This window comes from Pteropus vampyrus, unplaced genomic scaffold (genome assembly GCF_000151845.1).
Source record: "Pteropus vampyrus isolate Shadow unplaced genomic scaffold, Pvam_2.0 Scaffold1000000713, whole genome shotgun sequence".
Lineage (NCBI taxonomy): Eukaryota > Metazoa > Chordata > Mammalia > Chiroptera > Pteropodidae > Pteropus > Pteropus vampyrus.
Window position 1 is genome coordinate 110,014 of NW_011915115.1, and position 15,266 is coordinate 125,279.

At 38.2% G+C, this 15,266-nt stretch overlaps 1 pseudogene; it reads right to left on the bottom strand.

Moving 5' to 3' along the window:
- Positions 1 to 589: 589 nt before the first annotated feature.
- LOC111735434 lies at positions 590 to 708 on the bottom strand (annotated as a pseudogene).
- Between the last annotated feature and the right edge of the window lie 14,558 nt (positions 709 to 15,266).

The following is a 15,266-nucleotide window of genomic DNA, read 5'->3' on the forward strand; positions in this document are numbered from 1 at the left end:
TTGCCTCGCTTCAGCAAATTCCTTCTGAGAACAAGGAAGTACAGATGTAGCTGCAAGCAGACAAATAGGCTGAAGGTCATGATCAGATATGGCTTCATGGAAGTAGAAGAAACTGTGTTACTATGCCTAAGGGAAACTGCTTATGCCGGCAGTTGTATGTTCTTGTATAACAGCAACTTGCAAAGATAAAACTGCACCACTACTCCACCAACCATGGACAGTGGACCTCCTGATCCCAACTTTCTGTCTCGTGTCCTTTCTTAATCTCACACACTTCCCACTCAGGTATTTCTCCCGAGCTGCATTGGATGTGGCACTGAAGCTGGATAGTGGTGATGGTGGTGATGTTTACACACCCATGCGAATTGCATTTAAAAGCAGTTAAATGGTGAATATCATTTTGTGTTTATTTTACTTTGATTTTTAAATTTTAAATTTTGATTACTGATTTCATCTCCTTACTAGTTACATGTATGTCAAATGTTCCACTTCATCAGTCGTGGTAAGTTTTGTGTTTCTGTTTCATCTAGGTCATCTAAGTTGTTGTCTACAATTTCAGACAATTCTCTAATTCTTTTTTTTTTTTTAATGCCTACAGCACCTAGTATTCCTAAGTGGTCTTCCATCCAAGTACTAACCAGGCCTGACCCTGCTTAGCTTCCGAGATCAGATGAGATGGGACACGTTCAGGGTAGCATGGATGTAGATTCTCTAATTCTTTTTATTTCTGTAGAATGGATAGTAATATCCCCACTTGTATTTCTGATTTTAGTTATTTGAGTCTTCTTTTATCTTAAACAATTTGGCTACAGGCTTTTCAATTTGGTTACTCTTTTTGAAGAACCAACTTTTGGTTTTGTCAATGATCTCTATTGTTTTTTTCTGTCATCTATTTTATTTACATCTGCTTTAAGCTTTATTACTTCATTCTTTCTGCTAGCTTTTGGTTTAGTTTGTTTTTCTTTTTCCAGGTCTTAGGGTTTTAAAGTTAGATTGTTTGAAATCTTTCTCTTTTTTCTTAATGTAACCATTTATGGCTATACATTTCCCTCTGAGCACTGCTTTTGCTGCATTCCATAAGTTTTGGCATGTTGTGTTTTTTTGTTTTTATTTATCTCTGAGTATTTTCTAATTTCTCTTGTGATTTCTTCTTTGACCCATTAAGAGTATATTGTTTAATTTCCACAAATTTGTGGCTTTTAAGTTTTCTTTCTGTTGATTTCTAATTTCATCCCTTGTCATCTGAGGAAATACTTTGTATGACAACTATCTTTTTAAATTTACGGAGACTTAATTTGTGACCTAACATATGTTCTATCTTGGGAAACATCCAATGTACACTTGAGAAAAATGTGTATCCTGTTGTTGTTGGGTGGAATGTTTTGTATATGTCTGTTAGATTTAGTTGTGTGTGTGTGTGTGATGGGGGGGCGGTTGTTCAGGTCTTCTATTTCCTTACCTGTGTCTGGTAGTTCTAACCATTATTGAGAGTAGGATACTGAAGTGTCCAGCTATTATTGTAGAACTGTGTCTATTTCTCCCTTCAATTCTGTCAACATTTACTTCATATTTTCTGAGGGTCTGTTATTAGCTGTGTAAATGTTTATAATTGTTAAATCTTCTTGCTATATTGCTTATTCCTTTTGTAAAATTCCTAGTCTTATTTCATGGATGTGAATCTTCTCATCTCTCTGTAACAAATTTGTCTGCATATTGAAATAATCTGAGGAGTTTAAAAAAATACAAATTGCTGTATCCTACCTTCAGAGATTGTGATTTAATTAATTAGTCAGTTGAACCATCAACAAAACAAAAGACAACCTACTGAATGAGTGAAGATATTTGCAAATGATACATCTGAAAAAGATTACTATCCAAAATATATAAAGAACCCATGCAACGCAACACCAAAACAAACAAAGAAACACTTCAATTAAAAAATGGGTAGAGAACCTGAATATACATTTCTCCAAAGAAGACATACGGATGGCCAACTAACATGTAAAAAGATACTCAATACCACTAATCAGAAAAATGCAAATTAAAACTACAATGAGATGTCACCTCACAGCTGTCAGAATGGCTATCATCAAAAATCAACAAACAAGTGCTGACGAGGATGTGAAGAAAAGGGAACCCTTATACAGTGTCAGCAGGATTACAAATTAGTGCAGCCACTATGGAAAATAGTATGGAGATTCCTCCCCAAAATTAAAAATAGAGCTACCATATGATCCCACAATTCCACTTCTGGATATTAATCCAAAGAAAACAAAAACATTAATTTAAAAAGATATCTGTACTCCTATCTTCACTGCAGCATTACTAGTAACACCTAAGCTATGGAAGCAACCTATGTGCCCATAATAAATGTTAAAGAATAAATGGTAAATATATACAATGGAATATTACTTGGCCATAAAAAAGAAAAGAATAAAATCTTACCATAGGTGACAACATGGATGTACCTAGGAAGTATTATAATTGAAATAAGTCAGAGAAAGACAAATACTGTATGATTTCACTTATATGTGGAATACATAAACAAACAAACAAACAAACAAAAACAGAAAAAGACCCATAGATATAGAGAAGAAGGTGATAGTTGCCAAAGGGGAAGAAGTGGTGGGGATGGGAATAAAAAAAATCTTCAGTTGATTCTAATGTGCAAACAAATGTGATAACTACTGCTCTATGAATATTATCATTTAAATTTTAAAAAATCTTACCTGTTTTGTTTCTCTGATTTGTTCTGTTGGTTTTAGTCTCTGTTTTCCTGGCTTTGATTGTCTGCTGATCTCTACATTCATATTTAAGAATGAGAGTTGCAAACATGCACACACCCACGCACACATACACACACACACACGCACATGGATGAGATACCAGAAATCTGATTGGAAATTGATGGATAGATTGGAAACTGCTTAAAGACTATCAGTATTGTTAAGTATTTTCTCTTTGATGGATCAGTTCCCCAAGAGAAGGCTCTTCCACTATTCTGCTTTGGAAGTATAAGCCTGGAAGAGGGCTGAGGGTCTCACTGCTCATTCCTTTATTTTATCCTCTTAATTGAAATATGGCCCCTTATTCCTCTCATATTTGCTTGGTATTCTCATGTTCAGAGCTTCCTCAATTCAAAGATGACTCTCTTCTGTTGGGGTAAGGAGGTGAACAGCATGGGTGCGGAAGTTTCAATCTTTCTACAAACCATCAACCAATCCGCCTGTTTTCAGCCCTACCTTGCACACATGCCATCAGAAATATCTGGCACCTTTAATTCCTGATCCTCTCCAGGGTTCTGCAGTGTCAAATGGCTTACTTCTTATTAGTTTCTCTGTTCCTCTTCTCCACAGGCAGTCAAATTGCAGGCTTTCCCCTCACTCCCGGACTAAATCAGTGACCACTTGGCCATCTTCCAAAATTGTGTTGCTATCTAGTCTATAGTCACTGGCTTTCTTACTCTCTGTCCTTGCTGGTTTATATCATTTTTCATTCCTATATTATCACTTTAGTAAATAAGGTTAAAGGAAGGAATGAAGATGTACCTACTTGTGTTTAATATTTGTTTATTTAGAAGTGTTGAGAACATAGTATCAGGTGAGGTGAAGGACACTTCAAGCAAAGGAAAGAGCCAGAATAAAGGTTTAGTTAGCAGTGGGGCCCATGAGTCATGTACAGCATGGCAAGCAGATTGTTTCTGCAGTTTACAGTGGGGAATTATGGAAAATGAGAACTTTGAGGTAGGGGGAGAGTAGCCAAATGGAAAGTCTAAAAGCCCAAGTTGAACATTCATACTTAGTAATATAATTATTATATCTTACATTTTGTGGCACTTTATATATATATATATATATATATATATATATATATATATATATATATATATTAATTTCTGCTGATTTTTGCTATCATTTGCAAACATGCTCAGAGTAGTAAAAATTAGAATCGTCCAACAGCTACCTTCCCAGCCAAGGCTGAATAAGGTGACATTCTGCCTCTGGCTTCAGTTCTCACACTGTAAACAACTGCCATTTCCAGGGTTTATATAATGTCATGGGTTTTGCTTGTTGGTGGTGATTTCACTGTATAAAATGGCCCCCAAGCATAGTGCTGAGGTGCTGTCTAGTGTTCCTAAGTGTAACAGGGTTGCAATGTGCCTTATTCAGAAAGTGTGTTAGATAAGTCTCACTGTAGCATGATTTACAGTGCCAGTGGCTGTGAGTTCAATGAATCGATGGCTGATTGATGAAAGTGTTGTGACCAGAAACACAAAGAAACTTAATCTTGTATGTCCTTTAGGAGCAGTGGTTCAGTGTTAATTCAATGTTCTTGGTGACTTTATAGAACATAACTACAGTGAGTAATAAGAATCTACTGTATTTATTAGTGCTGAGTCTCAGCTCTAGCCATAGAAGTCAGTCTAATTGTTCCCTGAAAACCTAATGGAGAATTTGAGTTTGTATCACATTTGGCCTTTTTTCCCTGTGAATTAAATGTGAGCATTAGGGAAATCCATTTGAGAGTAGAGCACAAATGTTCCTATTCCTCAAGTTCAAGCATAATGTGAACATCATAGTTGGTTTAAGAGTCTGTAAGAAATGAATCCTCTTCCATCTATGTGTTTATCGTGTATATATTAGACTGACAGTGTACCATTTTAATGTAATGTTTCCCTCCAATCAATTCTTGCTCCACTTTCACCCCATGTCAGTACTTAGCTTCATTATCCATTCAGTCTCTCAAGCCAAAAAAACCTGGGAGCCATCTTTGACCTTTTTCTTTCCATCCCTAACACCTAATCTCTCACCAAGTTTTATTGGTTCTACTTGTACTGGTTAGCTATCTGTGGTCTGTCTCTGAGCCCCATACCCTCCCTTCTATACTCTGTGTTATCCTGCTGGATTTTGAAGATTCCCTCGCCAGCTGTTAATTTCTGCTGATGGGAGGCACCAGCAAGATATGAGAAGGTGGGTGAAAGGAAGCAGCGGCTATGGCTCTCAGTGCTGTAGTAGTGGGGGTGAGGATCTGCATAGAGCCTGTGTGGCACCTCCTCGGCCATGCAAGACCACCGTAGTACGTCTTCTGCTTCCCGCACCCGCAGTGGATACCACGCCTTTAACCCTCCATTCCTTCAGCACCCTCCATTCTCCCTTTCATTTCTTCAGCCCTTTCAACTCTTTTGTAACTAATTTACCATTATTAACACCCTTTGTTTGAAGTAACTAGCATGGTTTCTGACTTCCTGACTGGAACTTGGCTGCTATAATCTTAAAATATTCCCCGACTGTCCATGATTACTACTACCACCACTCTCATCCTAATCCAAGGCACAATTATCTCTTGCCTGGATTACTGCAATAGCTAGACTCCCTGGCCGCAACCAGGCAAGTTGGGAGCTAGATAGGCAGGTAGCCTGTATGGCAGGCAGCATTAGTTGGTGAGAGACCCTCAGAAAAAAATAAGTTCCAGGAGAACAATGATTCCCTCTACTGCCAACCTTGGAGGACTGGTATTTGATTTTACTTCACAAAGTTGATTTACTTAAATTGCTAATCACTTAATGTCTATTACAAGGCCAAGTTCCTTCTCTCTGCCTTATGCTCAGTCTGCCTTTTCTCTTTCATATTATAGAGCAGCAGGATAACCTGAAATATAAGAGAATTTTATTTATAAAATCTTTGCCAACTAACTTTAAGAAAGAAAGAAAAAGAATTCCATTGCTATCTCCAAAACATCTTTTAAACTTTCCTCCTAACACTAAGCATCCTGTGATCCCAGAAATTCCAATTCTTCTACCTCAAATCCCCACAGTGGGTAGAATACATAATTCCTATGGGAGGGAAATCTGAGACAAGCAGAAAGCATTTAATGAACATGTGCAGTACTTTCTGGCAGAGAAGGTAGTAGGACGTGCACTTTCCCTGAGTCAAGGCAAGGATGACAGGTGGCTGATAACTATCTCTCCTTCTCAGTTGGAGTAGAAGAGCCAGTTGAGCCTTGAAACAGAGTGACCTGGGAGGTGTCTCAGCTGAAGGTTAATGTCTCTGCATCTCCAACTTGAGAGGTGGAGTTGGATGGAGGGGTGAATGCTTTCTTGCCTTCAGTTAGAGCTTTAAAATGCTGTGAGGAAAGAGGAGAGGGAACATGGAGTATTTGGGATATGCTTGTTGCTACATTTCAGCAAGAACTAATGTCTTTACAACCCTTAAGTTCCAATTTTCTCCCAATCCTACTTCCAAAACAATTCCTTGGTGTTGTCTTTGAAAAACAGCTAGAAATTTACACTACTTCCTTTAGAATGAACCCTTTTTTTCTTCCTTCCTGCTTCCATTCCTTATGCCACTTGGTTCTCCTGTAAGAATGAGTGTCCTCTGTAGATCCTTACCTAACCTCGTCTAAGGCTCACATCTCCTCTACTTCCCCTTCTTTTAAAAGCACCACCCCCCTTCCCCACCTGTTTTTCAGCTCTCTTATTATGGATAATGGTAATGGTAACTCTCAGCAGAGACATCTCCATTGTCATGGGACACAATCACAGCCGACTCAGAATAGTGGAGACTGCAGCAATCTTCAAAACAACTTAAGTCAATCTCTAGTGCTAGTCTTACTGGTAAGTTCTTGAATTCCTAGTAGAGGGAAAAGAGCAGATAGAGGGACTGAATCTGACTCTTGTAGATAGAGATGTATAGAATGGCCAAAAATCAAGAACTCTTATGAGCAGAACCAAACAAAAATCCAGGACTTATTAGACATTTGTGCTTAAGAGAGCCAATCTCCTCCCAGATGGGATGTGTGACATTTGGGGGTTAAATACTCAGCAAATAGTCACATAAGCCCAAACACCACCCTTGACTGTTGCCATCTGGAGTGGTCCATCTGGCAAGGAACTGAAGACCCTGGTCAGCAGCTTGTGAGGAGCTCAAGAAATGCATCCTGCCAACGACAATGTAAGTGCGCTACTAACTAGATCTTTACCACTGAGATTTCAGATGAGACCACAGGTCTAGTTGGCATTTTGATTGAGACTTGGTGAGAGACTGTGCAGTAAAGGATCCAGCTAAGCTGTGCCCAAACTACTGATCCACAGAAGCTGTGAGATAATAAATGTGTTGCTTGAAGCTGCTAAGTTTTGGGGCAATTGATTACATGGCATCAGATAACTAACATGTCACTGGAAAGGTGAAAAATAGCTTTAAAACTTTTGAAAGAATGTTTAACCTCACTAAGAAGGGAAATATACATTAAAATGACACCAAGATACCATTTCTCACCTATCATATTGAAAAAAACATCAAAAATTTCACAGTGTACTTTTTTTTTTTTTGACAAGGTAGTGAAGAAGCAGACATTCTCATAGATTACTCATGGGAGTGTAAAATGATCATCTCTATAGTACAAGAAGTAGCAATATATATTTTTAAATGAATCCTAGGAGTCTATCCTAAGGATACTGGCTAAACATACAAAGATGTAGTTCGAAGTTACAATATGTACATACATGCATGCACACCTAGTTGGTTGAATAAACTAGGATACATCCACAATGGAATACTAAACAGCCAAAAAGTAAGAATAATCTCTATGCTCTGATGATATAGAGTGATCTGCAGGAATTCATTTGTCAAGTTAAAGAAGCAAGGTGCCATAATATATATATAATGATTACATTTTGTAAGAAATGGAATAAATATGAACATACAACCATTATGTTTTACAAAAGAAATCATTGGAAAACAAACCCAAAATAAAAAAAAAATTAAAAAAAATTATCTAAGATGAGAGAGACTAGAATGGGGATTGGAACAGAAATTTATTCAGATGTTCTCTGAATAAACCTGGTCGAATAACTTTGACTTTGAAATCATGTAGTAGTTCACATATTCAAAAATAAAGCTATGTCAAAAACAGAAAAATAATTCCACAAAAAAGAAAACAAGGCGAAATGTATAAGCTTTCCAAGTTAGTGATATAATCTTATAACCATAACGAATGGTTGATGGTCTAACCATTGTTATATCAAAAAACTTTAGCATGCAGTACTTTAACTACATATACTCAATACAATAAGTTATAGAGACAAATAGGGCTTAAAAGAAATGTTAAACTTTTTTTCAGTAGGCTTATAGCTAATAATGATACTAGTAATGTTATTTTAAAAATTGTATATATCATAGAATAAGCAAATAAGTATGTTAATGTTGTTGAGTTTTCAATCTGGGAGAAACAGTTAAAATTGCAGCTAGATAAAAAAAACTGTTAGTTTGAATTGAACATAATTTTACAATAGAAAGAATTTTTTCTTCTTAAAAATTTATATATCTTAATTCTGTCCACTAAAAGACTCAGATATAATGGCAACCAAGTAGAATTAGCCTTAAATATGGTTTCTAAATACCATCTCTGGCCAAAAAAAAAAATTGTTTTATAATATATTTACTTGGTTCCAAAGTCAACAAACAAACAAACAAACAAGCAAACAAACAAATAAATGCTGTCTCTGTCTAGGGCTCATGAAAATAATGACACAGTGGATTGAAGGTCTTGGGCTTGGGGCATCTTGTTGAGAGACAAAAAAGAAAGCCTCAAAAACAAATAGGATTTCTTTTGGGGGTGGTGAAAGACTAATAGAAACCACCACCACTACCACCGTGCAGGCCATGGGAATCATGACTGACTTGGAGCCTTAGGAAGCAACACTTGATTCATAGGGATGGCCCGAGAACTAATCAGCTAGTGAAGAGTTTCAATGAATAGTGCAACTGTAGATTCTGGGAGGAGGAATATGGCTAGTACCAATGCATGCTAAACACACAGTCACGATGTAGATTTTCGATGGGTAAAACCTTGCTGATATAGGATATAAATCTCAGAGAAATGGAAAATTATGAAAAAAAAAATTGCTGAGATACAGAAGGTAGCAAAGCATAGCTGGAAAATATACTTAAAAAAAAAAGCCAAATGCATAAAAGCAGATTTTTTTTTTCAAACAGAATAAGTATGAAAAAAATAGTCAGAAATCTAATGCTTTTGCGAAAAGTATTCCAGCATCATCCAAACAGGCATGAGTCATAATACAACTATAGGCTCTTGGAAAAGACTTGAAGAATTTTTTCAAACATACTAAAGATAATACTAAAGATAAGCTGGATTTGAGATGAAAACCCTATAATGTTCTTTTTTGTGCCATCTATGAACTTTAGCAAAATGATGACAAGCTCTCAGAAGTGGAAAAAGCTTGAGGCGACATCAGAAACATGGCAGCATGAGGGGTCCCCTTGAAATTACAAGTTGAACAGCTATAATTCAACAAAGGATTTTCAGCCTAACACACAAACGCTTCTGAGAGGTCCGCGCATTGAAAGATCTGAAGGTGGGTGAATCAGGGCAAATGGGAAGAGGGAAGGTAGAAGATGGCAGATGGTATTGTGGAAACAACCAGGAGCTCACTGCGGGATTTGAGGAGAGGAGAAGAATCAGGTTGCTGTGTGTACTCTCTGAAGCACCGAGCATTCCTGCTTGAGAGATCAGCATATACCACTGAGCCCAGTGATCAGGGCGGAGATGGAATACAGAGGGGCGGCAGCTGTGTCCTAGCAGCTATCACTACCAGGCAGAAAACAAAGTCATGGAGCCTGGTCGCCTCCCCACTATTCTTTCAGAGCTCGCCTCCCCCACACCCTCCCGGAGGTAGCAGTGGGCCACGGAAGTAACTGTAGCAGCAAGTGTTGGGCTCGAAGCAGAGTAGCCACACCCCCGAAAACTGAAGAGACAACTCCTGAGTGGCAGACACACGCTGTGCTAATTCCAGTAACAGGGGAGGAGACAGAGAGGCAAGGCAGCTGAGGTCTGGCGGTTGTCATTACTGAGAGCAGAGCAGCCCAAAACACACCAGTGGCCTTTCCCAACCCATGTTGTGGGCACTCATTGAAAGCTGATCCCAGTGAGGGCACCTGGGACACCTTAGGCAGTGGAGCAGTGCGTCTGGCCACTAGGGCAGTGCCAAGACTTCAGGGCTTGGAGCCCCACCACCCACCACATTCTCCCACGCAGATGGAACCCTGAGACTGAGGCAATCTGGTCACAGAGGAGACAGCCACCTCCCAAGGGAACACAGGGCATTTTTTGCAAATCGGCAGAGATCTGGGAGGCTTGGGCAGTGTAGGAGGCTTCTGCTCCCTTCAAGTGCCACCTACTGGAAAACAAAAATCAGAAGAAAAAAAACCTCTTCTCAGCAACCTGCTAAAGAGGCATCACTCTTAATGATATATATATATTTTTTAAAGCAGAGTTCATTCCCATAAATGCTTAGGCAGATAAATAATCCTTCAAAGCCCAAGAACAACCAGGGTAACAAAGCAGCTCAGAAAGAAAATGAAAAATCTCCAGAAAATAAACTTAAGGCATGGGGATATGTTATTTTAATGACAGACAATTTAAGACTGCAGTTCTAAAAAACTCAATGAGATGCAAGAAAACCTAGTAGTCAGTTTAAAGGACTCAGAAATAAAGTCAACGAACAAAAGAAATGCTTTACCATCGAAACTGAAACTTTAGGAAAGTACCAAGTAGAAATTCTGGAGCTGAAGAACTCAGTAAAAGAGATGAAGAATGAAATAGGGAGCTTAGGAAATAGCACTGACCAGATAGAGGAAAGAATTAGTGATATCGAAGACAGAAATCTGACAATGACACAGGGGGAAGAAGAGGGAAACTGGAGAGTGGAAAAAAAAAGTAACAGAACTCTATAAGAACTACCTGACTCCATCATAAAGAGCAATACAAGAATGATGGGTATGCCAGAAGGAGAGGAGAGGGAGAAGGGAACAGTGAGCCTATTCAAACAAATAATGAGAACTTCCCAAACTGATGGAAAGAACTGGATCCTTGAATCCAAGAAACAAACAGAACATTTAATCATCTCAACCCAAAAGGGCCTTCTCCAAGGCATATTATAGAAAACTGTCAAAAATGAACGACAAAGAAAGAATTCTTAAGGTAGCCAGGGAAAAGAAGATGGTAATCTATCTATCTATCTATCTATCTATCTATCTATCTATCTATCTATCTATCTATCTATCTATCTATCTATATATATATGTATATAGATTACCAATATATATATATATATATACATATATATATATATGTGTGTGTGTGTGTGTATATATATATATATATATATATATATATATATATATATATATATATCATTACATTATCATCAGACATAAGTATGGCTACCTTCACTTTTCTCTGGATGCTATTTGCTTGGAGTATCGTCCACCTTTTCACTTTGGTTCAGAACCGCCCTGCAAGATGCCAGAACACACAGATCACTACAGTACAACAGTGCTCAGAAATGAAATAATGCCTCCTAGTTTCTAACCCAATGAGCTCCCTAATAATAACAGCAACCTCTAATACAGAATTAGAGCATTTTCTGAAAATTCTATCATGTTATAGACATGCTAAGAGGTTTACATCCATTAACATATTTAATCTTAAAAAAAAAATCTCAGAGTGGTGGGTTCTGTTTATTATCCCATTTTACAGGTTAGTAAATTGAAACACAGAGGAAGTGAAGTGACATACCTAAGGTCATACAGGTGGTAAAAGGTACAGCCAGGATTCTAACCAGCCCTTAGACACAGTTTTCAACTGCTTTTCCTCCTCAGGTTGGGTAGAGGTGGTTAGTTTGTTTTCTGGTTCATCCTGTGTGTGTTTTAAGCAACCATTTGGGAATTCCATTTCTTACTTTTCTAAGGCTGTCTGGACCCCCAAAGACTGGGCAACCTTCCGAAGAATCTAGGCATGCTTGAGAGTCTGTGTGCCTTCCTCATCTATGAGGCCTGCAGAAGTGGGGAGAGTTGCCAGGGGAGTCACCACACGCAGTGGGCAGTGCACCCAGAGGCCTGCAGAAGTGGGGAGAGTTGCCAGGGGAGTCACCACACGCAGTGGGCAGTGCACCCAGTGGGCAGTGCACCCAGGAGGAAGTTGGCAGGTCTCCAGGGGATGGGATGCAAACGTGAAACACATAGGTAGTTTTCTCTGGGAGTGGAGGGGGGGTGGTTGGGAAACTGTCCTCATGGCCCCATGAAGATCAGATCATGCAGTGTCCTGTTTGCACAGGTTTTTTGTTCTCCTGTTGGCATTAGAAACCCAAATGGAAAACAGTGGTCAAGACTAGGACAACTATAAGCAAGAGCAGAGGACACTTACACATGCCAGAAGGCATGAGTTTATCAGGGAGGATGTATCTCTCGAGTCTGTCTTGATTGGCAGTTACAAAATTTGTCATCACAGAGGGAAAATTGCTGCTGAATTAAAGGTTCCCTGTCAACAGTTTAGAACCCGATGCTCCCATATCTAAGTGCCTCGAATCAGGCATCGATTGGCAAGAAACTATCTTATCCTTCCAGCTCCTCCACAGAAACTGTAACCAACCTCTATAATGCACATGATCAGGTTTACATATTTGAACTAGACCAATTAAGAAGAAAATTAAGAAAGAAACATTTCTATGTCCAATGAATATGACCGTCACTTGGCATTAGCTGGGACTCCCTCATCTGCCCTGCTGACTGCTCCTCTGGGGGCACCAGGAGGATACAGGTGAACTTTCAAAGTCTGATCGTGGTACTGCTAATGCATTCCTCAACCTAGCTTTGCAAGAGAGTTGCCAAAATGGTGTTGGACACCAGGCTAATGGCCAACTGGAACTTTAAGGGTTGTGTGCCATTGTCATAAGTTGTGTATTTTCCAGGATGTGAGCATTTCTCTGGCTTGTGGTGATAATATTGTCACATAGCACTAAAATATCTTCTTAATCCTGCTTTGTTTTGAGTCAGAGGCTAAGCAGTAACCCCAGCAATGGCAGAGATGAACCAGGTTGCCCTTCTGTTCTCAACAAACACAGGATCTGTGAGCTGACCAGATGCATTTGAACTTCCTATGTGCTTTCACACATCTCTCAGAATGGACAAAATGAATAAGTCAGAAAATAACAATTGTGTGTGAGTTTGCGGAGCATTCAAACTCTCTTCCCTGCAGGTGTGAGCATCTAGGTGTGGTCAGTATCCCGAAAGGTGAATGTAAGCATCCCTTATGTCCCAGTGATTCTTCTGGTAGAGAAATGCCCAACAGAAATGCACACAAATGTTTTCCGAAAGACATTTACGAGAGTGTGCACCGAACTATTCTTAATTTCCCAAAGCTGTGAACTACCTGAAACCTTGTAAGAGTATAATGTGTAAACAAATTCTAGTCTGTTTCAACAACTACATGCTATACCTTCCTAAGGAAGAATGATTTTTAAAAATACACAAAATAAAATAGAATCTCACAAACTGTAGAATACATGAAGCCTGACACAAAAAGAATTATGATTTCCTTATTTATGATTGGTTGGCAGTGGTTACCCTTGTGGCAGAGTCCTGAGGGGACTTCTGGAATGCTGGGTGACAGTAATGTATTTGAGTTTTGGTCTTTGTTTTTTAATTTAGGGAAAGATTACAGTTTGTGAAAATTCACTGAGGTGTACAATCATGAAATGAAAGATTTTTCAGTATGTATATGAAACTTCATAAAAAGCAAACAAACAAACAAACAAACAGAAACAAACAGTATGTTCCAAGTATATTATAAAAATCTCAGCAGTGATGTATATTTGCAGACAGGGCAGTTGAGTAATCTATCACAAACCCAGACTCACATCTCTGTACCCAAGGTCAGCAATTGTATCAGTACTTTAGACTAACTATTACATAGTATCGAAAAGCCCTAGATGCTAGAGAGATAGCAGCCTCCTATTTTTCACACCCACTGAATCTTATGGCCAGGACTATCCAAGGCAGCATTCATTGTCTAGCACTCACTCTGAATCCTTAGATATAGACAGGGGAATCTCCTAAACACATGAAAAGCATAATTCTTGGGACATTAACAAAAATCTACATGGGATTTTATTTCTTTGTAAACTTTTTTCTATCTATTCAAATGTAATTGTCTATGATTTTATCCACGTTAATTGAGCATATTACATGCATGCGTACTGGCCTTTTCAGAAATCCTCACACATACAGACAGTGAAGACTCTGTAGTATTTTGATGGTTGTTCACCTCTTCCTCTATGTCCCCTTCATGCTTAATAAAATGATTTTCTTTCAGGACAACTGATATGCTCCTCTAAAATGAATGCTGATACATGACTAAGTTTATTAAGACCTGTAGTTCATTTAGTCACTCATGATGTTAAGAGCAAATAATTCATTTGCTTTTTCCTTTCCCAGAAAGGAGTCCAAATATGAGTGGATATAGGCTTTTGAAAAATGTACATTTGTAATTTATCCTTTTATATAATGTAACAGAAATAAAAGGAAGAAATGAGATTTGGAATCAACTAAATATACAATCCAGATGACTGGAGAGAATAAGAGCACATGGATATTCAGGTAATTGAAAATTCACCTATATCCTACTGTCATTTTAGCTATGCAAACACTTAAAATTCTATAATAGTCAGGATCATAGGTTCCAAACGAGATGAGCTCCAGGAGGCATGCAACAAGACACAACATGATTAAAATGCCAAAGATTAAAGACGAAGAGTGAATCTTAAAAGCAGTAAGAGTAAAGCAATTAATTAACCTACAAGGGAGTGCCCATAAGACTGTCAGCTGATTACAAAACAGAAACTATGGAGGTCAGAAGGGATTGGCAGGAATGATTCAGACAGATTCAAAGCATGAACCTACAACCAAGTTTACTTCACCCAGCAAACCTGTCATTTAGAATCAAAGGATAGATGAAGAGCTTCCCAGACAAGAAAAAACTAAAGGAGTTCTTCAGCACCAAAACAGTATTACAATAAATGTTAACAAAACTTCTTTAAGAAAAAAGAAGAAAAAATACAAAAAATATGAATAATAAAATGGCAAAACTGTATATTTATCAACAATTATTTTCAATGGATTAAATTGTGAAATGAAAAGATAGGGTAGCTGAATGGATAAGAAAACAAAAACCCTTACATATTCTGCCTACAAAAGGCTCACTTCAGATTGAAAGACAAACACAAACTACACGTAAGGGATGGAAAAAGATATTTCATGAAAATGGAAATGAAAATTAAAAACTGGTGTAGCAATGCTTATACCAGACAAAATAGACTTTCAAGCATAGGCTATAACAAGAGAGAAAGAAGGACCCAATATTTATCCAAAGACAACCAAAACACTACTTGAAATGGACATGCGAATCCATAT